This window comes from Penaeus japonicus, unplaced genomic scaffold, assembly GCF_977035675.1.
Source record: "Penaeus japonicus unplaced genomic scaffold, GWHDUDI00000001_assembly GWHDUDI00000001, whole genome shotgun sequence".
Lineage (NCBI taxonomy): Eukaryota > Metazoa > Arthropoda > Malacostraca > Decapoda > Penaeidae > Penaeus > Penaeus japonicus.
In genome coordinates, this window is record NW_028234403.1 from 42655341 (window position 1) to 42662265 (window position 6925).

Below are 6925 nucleotides of genomic sequence, written 5' to 3' on the forward strand. Positions count from 1 at the left end.
TTCATGTCCTTGCGCATACATATTACAAAACCCTTTCAAAGTCAAAAAGGGTATAATAATCTAAACAAGCAGCCCGAACGGTGTCTCGCGCAGCACCACACCCCGCTGATTAGATCCATTTCCTGCATATTCCGTGTTTAACAAAAGACAGAATTCCAGTAACTAAAATCACAATCACTGTCTCACACATGGATGAGTAATGTGATGGGTAACCCATTGTGCTTTTTTGTTAAGACTCTGATCATTCGATTTTTTGGGCAATCGCTCCCGTAAGCGTATAATCAGAAGAAGGCTTTTTGGGGTGTGACCGCTTAGAAAATATCAATTTTTCCCGATCACAAATTTGCGGGCAAAAACATTGCACTTTGGCTAAACCACTTGTTATGTTCCCCACCAAGAAACCCTCACGCGTTAATTAATTTTAAAGGTGCTTATGGAGGACTGCCATTTCATTTCGATTCTATAAAAACCCGAACCCTCACCCCTTGAACTGGCACCACTCAGCGCAACCCCTAGGATCGACCCTCCCCGACTACATAACGATACATCGCATCCAGGCGCACGAAGTTTTTTTTTCCATATACATTTTTAATGTAACCTTTTATAAAATCTAACGACCCCATGAGACTTTTTGTGGGGTATAGGGTGGCTGTTTTCAACACACTAACACATTTTGGACTACAAGTGGCTACATCAGTATGATAAGCGATATACAGTTATATGGGGACTCCTCACACTGGCATCCATGGCTGTTCCAGCTCGTCCTTCTCATGCAGCTGTTCGTTTGTTTACGTTCTGTCGAGTGTCGACAGTGTCGAAGCGCGAGAGATCACGTTCATATTTCATGGCTCCTGCCGACATGGTGGAGCACATGAGTCTTCAATCACTCTATGAATTCGCTGCGGGCGTTTTAGTTGTCGGATGCTGTGAATCGTAGGACATCTTTGCAAGTTCTCATTTTTGCACATTTTGCATAGATATTAGTCAGACGCAATCATCCAGTCCCACATCCACTCCACACAGTTACACAAGATTTATCTGCGAGCAAAAATCCTCACCTCACACATGTGCTCTAGTCCAGAAACCTGTGATAGCAAATAATCAATAAAAGATTACGACGATTATAGTAAAGTATGGTAATGATATTAATAACAAAAGAATTAGATATTAATTGCATTTATTATCCACTGATAGTTGCCCTTAATTAAATATAATCATACAGACAAGTGAAAATACTAATATGAACCCAGCTGTAATGCTAAGAAATACCATTGACAATGTTCACAGCTTATGAAGACATAAATATGTTTGACAAAAAAAAGTAAATAATAAAATGACAATTATAATTACACCTCATATTTGGGCCACACAGCAAATATAAATTTCTGATAACAATCAGGATAATAAAGAATGAAGTCTGATACCTTAAGATGTAGTGAATAGTTAGATCTATAAAAGGTCAGAAATCTACAAAGAAATTTTACCTGGTACTGAGTAAAGCAACTCCGGGGGGCCGAAGGATTTGTGCGTAACTGTACCAAATGCAGTATTTTATCTAGTTTTCATCACAAGAGCGAGTCATTATTCACACCTGGTGAATATGTCATCAATCTCTACATAGAAATTTAGTAAACCTTAGTGACAAAGTGATATATATGAAACCATAATTATACATCTTTTTTGTACGGAGCTGAAGGGTCCTAAAAACACTATTCAAGGCCAGAAACCAAGTGCATGGGCGAACGATGAGGGTACTTTTTTCTCCTGTTTTTTCTTATTTATTTATTTTATTTTTTACTTTACCCCCCACGTCGGGTGTACGACGTACGTGAAGGTAAACAGCGTGCGAAATTTTGGGATTGTTGTGGGGGGGGGGGCTCGGACGTGGGGTGGATTCGTTAAGTTCCGGTCCTGCGAAAGGGCGAAGTACGACTTTTGTGTTGATCTGAGTGTAAGTCACTAATTTTAGTGCTTAAGGTCCTTTAAGTGTGGTAAGCTAGGTGGTAGAGAGTTGGGGGGAGTAATTGTAGGTGGGGGGGTGGTGGGGATATGGTGTAGTGGGGGTGGGGGAAGGGGATGTTGATGAGGGTGTGGGTTTGTTGGTGTAGTGTTTGGGGTTTTGTGTTTTTTGGAGTGTGTTGGAATGTTATGTTTTTGTTTGTTTTTTATATGGTTGGTATAAGTTATGATGGGTGATTTAAAATTTTTTTTTGGGTGGATGTTTATTATGTGTGAGTAAATATTGAAAGGGGGAGGAGGTAAGTAGAGGACTAAAAAAGGATAATTGTATGTAAACGGGCGGCAGCCGTATGTGTTCGCGGTAGGGGGTACGGCTTGGGCGCTGTGGGTTGATTTTCTTAGCAAGAACGGTTTGCCGGGGGTTCGCAAGGGGTGGTCTCTGACAAAGTAGTTAAGGTTTGGAAAGGAGCTTTGCGGATGCTTGTGGAATCTTTTCAATCTGTGGAATCGTCTAGGCTTGGTGTTTTTAATAGGAGAGTATGATCACATGACATAAATAGAGTGTTGTGAAATTACCATTTGTTTTTCATTGCTGGTATTCCTAGAAAGTGTTAGGGTACTGGATATTGAGGAAATTGGTGAAAACGAGATAACTAATGTAACAGTAAAACGAATGATACGTATTTTTGAAAAAAAAAAATGCCTTTTATACTATAGATGCTGTTTTTGCATAGGACCATTTTAAAATAGTACTGGAAAACGCCGCTTTTATAAAGGGGGGGAGGGGGGGGGGGGTGATATTTTTAAAAAATTGTCAATAAATACACCTAGCCTCAACACAAGTTCGGAGAAGGAAATATTATGTAAATCATGCTGGAGCACTGAAGATAAACTTTTCAACGGGTACGCACAAAGGCAGCGAGTAAGTAATGTGATTAATTTCGCATACACCCCATAAGCCAATCAACTCAAGTATGTAAAATTACATAACATATTTATTCACTCACACACAACACACAGCACTACAACAACACACACCACACACATGCACACACTCTCTCACTCACTCACAACACATTCTATATTAATCCACAACACACACTCACACACACACACACACACACATACCACACACACACACGCACGCAACGCACACCGAAGCATGTAACTATTACACAAAGAAACACACCTGCAACATACTACCTATTTAACACACACGCATAAACACAAATGCAATCAGACACACATTAATCCCAGTACATACAAACATCCCCAAAATAGATAAATAACACAGCGTAAACTAATCCACGCACACGCACGCACACCAATCACATTGCACAAGCAGTCCACGCAAACACACACATCCCAAATCCATCTAACTCTTGGGTAATAGCTTCAAGGCAAGGTTTAAAAGGAAGAACGCAGTTTTCCGTGTCGTTAAACGGCGGCCAGTCCCCGGATGGCACACCTTGAGCTCGACTTCCAAATATACTTCTACTGGTTTTTCCTACTTTTTTATGGTTGTTGGTTTAATAGTAGCTTACTATTTCTTTTCTTACTACTGTTGCGTGTGTATTGTTGGTCTCCATTGTAATTTTTGTTTATATCTATCTGCGTTTTTTTGCTGATATCCTGCGTTCTGGGTGTCGTTTTTTTATCCGCTTGTTCTTTATACTCTTGTTTTTCTGCTTGTTATACTGTCTCTGCTTTGGGCTTCTTTCGTTATAACCACATTAGGGTATAAAAAGGCGGTGTAGACGGATGACAAACAACACACATGGATGTGATGGACAGGGGTCGAGCATTTGGTAAGTTGTGTCGTGTGGGTCTTTTTGAGGGCGGTGCGTGTAGAGCAGTGGGTCGCATGAGCAAGGTGTGGGTATGGGTTAGGTGCCGGGGTGGGTAGCGTCTATCTCATGGATCAGTTAAGCAACTTCTAACTTCGTCATCCGCCCTTGAAATGAATTATGCGGATGTGTGTCACAGACAAAGAGGGCAATTAAAGTGCGCATGTACGGCAAACCGTACTCACCTTAAGTCCGTACCAATGACGTACTCTCATAGTGACACAAATCACCATAACATATCGTGGAAATGATCAAGCGACGCCTGAAAATACGAAAAAACAAGAGCGACGTAGGAAATACCTTCGCTACAATGTTTTACTTTGCGCTCTGCTGAGAGAGAAAGAATAACGAAACTAACATAAAAATGAGGCGGAGTGAGAAAAAAAAGACAAGAGAAGAAAGGAGACTCAAAAAAAAAAAAAAAAAAATACTAGAATGAAGGAAGGGACGCCGAGGCGGTAGTGAGTAGAGAGGAGACTGAGAGAATGGGGATACAGGAGTATCCGGTATAATGACGAGGCGCTTGTGTTTATCGTGTGGCAGGGTATGTGTACAGCCACGAGGAGACTCTCGCTATAGAAAACGACGTAGGAACTGCGGAGAGCTGTTGCTTGTGGGTGAAGAATCTGTTTTTCGTTATTGCATGAATAGCGTTGGTTTGATGCTGGTGGTTCGTTATGGATGGTTGTTTAAATATTGTCGAAGAAAGTTACAGGTTTCATGTGGAGAAGCGAAGAACTATAGATTAGAAATAATAAACAGAAGCAAGGAATTCGTGATCAAGGACCCTACTAAGGAACCGGAGTTTCTTTGTTGATCCGTGAGAAGGATAGCACGTTGCGCAGACTGAAGGGTGGCGCGGGTTATATCGTTGAGTGTGGTAATCGTGATATGTGTTAATACGATATGATACAGATTTACAACAACAAAACTAACATAATAGCGGCAGTCCTTGTTTTGGGACGTGCCTATTAATAAAAAAAAACAAATCTAGAAAAACTATATAAATTTATATACATACATATATATATATAATATGGTGTTGTGTGTGTTGTGTGTGGGTGGTGTGTGCGTGTGATGCCCACACACTCATATATTTATATATGTATATATATAAATATATACAAATATATGTAGATATAGGTATATAATGTTATATATATGTTGTATATATGTATATATATATATACATATATAGATTATATAATATATTGTATCCTTGCAGACGTAACATTATTCTATATTAATCCAACTTAAACTAGTCCTGATGCATCGGGATATGTCAAGAAGATGCCTTTAGAGTTTTATCTAGGTAGCATATGTATGTGACACGTAATTAGAACATCCACGAAGGAGGCCTTGATTCAGCTAATAAACTCATATCATATATCATGGCAGATTAGAACAAGAACAAGTTGTGACGCAAGAATTAGCTTGGTACAGACTGTGTTGGCTGGTCATGGCAACTTATAATCTGGAAGTACCTTTATAAGCTTTTTCAGTGAAAGAATACGATTGAACACAATATTATCCCAGAGTGTCTTGTATTACAGCCTGTCACCTAGCAGGAGTACGCAGAATTACGTATGCTATGTCATATCTGAATGTACTAGACTAGATAACTTACACTGTATCCTAAATTTCGACTGGTAATCATATTTATGACCTTACATCAAAGGCAACATGGAAGTCCACGCCTTGGAAGATTGCTGGGCAGTAAATAAATAGATGAAGAGCTTGTGATGTACTTTAAACCTAAATTTTGGCATTGTAACATTACCCATATATGGTTTGACCAGCATCAAATGAGTCAAAGCTTGCACAAGCCTTGCAATTAACTAGATTGTAGAGAAAAGAATTAAATCAAACTAACTACTTCAGATAATTGTAAGAAGGGTTGGGGCAACGGATCATGATCGTATACATGCTAAGTCCATCTGATGTTTTATGGATTTCTTCCAGGGCGTAGCATTCAACAGTGTCAAAGGATTACTCTCAATCAGGCATGCAAACTGTATTTTCTTGTCTAAAACATGTTTTTGTCCCATTGCTAAAAGAGAAATCATCACTGAGAAATTGACTAACTTTTGATTATCCAGGGTTACTCCTAACCTGAATTTAAAATATCGAACCATCTGCGCGTTATATCCACGGAGCAAAAAAGAGTTTATTCGAAAGATTTGCATTGGTACACTTGGTTTTGGTATATGTCATTAAATTCAATCGATAATACTTAGAACTGATTCCTCATCCAAGGTGAGCAATGCATCACATCCTCGGCTCAACAAGAGCAACTGCGCTTGGCTTGATAACTTCGTCCTCATTCTAATAATAATCCCCAATGCATTTTTTTTTTGTATAAATTGAGCAAAGATCACTGCCACTGATGGCAACTACGGTATCCTAGGGTGGACGGCCAATCCGCAACTCATTACAACCTAAAAAAATACTTAGGATCCTCAGGTTCTTGTTTGCACGGTCCATGGTTTCAATTTCTATGATGTTGCACTCTTTTTTACTGTTCAAGGAATACGAGTTCACTGTTGCTTAGTATGCGTAGTGGTAACACGAAACGGAAATAAACTTTTTCAGAGGATATTATTCATCAATACCATATTTGGTGTTCAAGCAAATAAAAACTTCTCTATCATACAGAATTCCAAAAGCATATTGGACGATAGAAATTGAAGCTACCTTATAGAGTACCACTGACCATTCCATCCTCATGATTTTTTTTTTGGCACCAAGTAACATCCAAATATATCTCACAATTGATAGAAAGACCCCAATTCGTCAGACTATGCCACCGTGTTAATGCCCCGGAGAGAATGCAGTTTAGTCGTATACCCCCGAAAAAGGCACGGTTTGCCTTTTGCTAACTTAAGCATAACATACGTCCTTACAACGATCAATGGGTATTTCAAGCTCCATCAGTAATCTAATTAGCCGGGGTCTAGGTAAAATTAAACTTAAATAAAACTTTTCTTTTTCGTGTTAGTTACTGGATGTGAATTAATTCCTTTGGACTAATATTCTTTTCATTTTTCGTGTCAGAATAGCTATCACCAATTGTTATCATAATATCATTGTCTATCATCCTTTTATCATTATCGTTATGG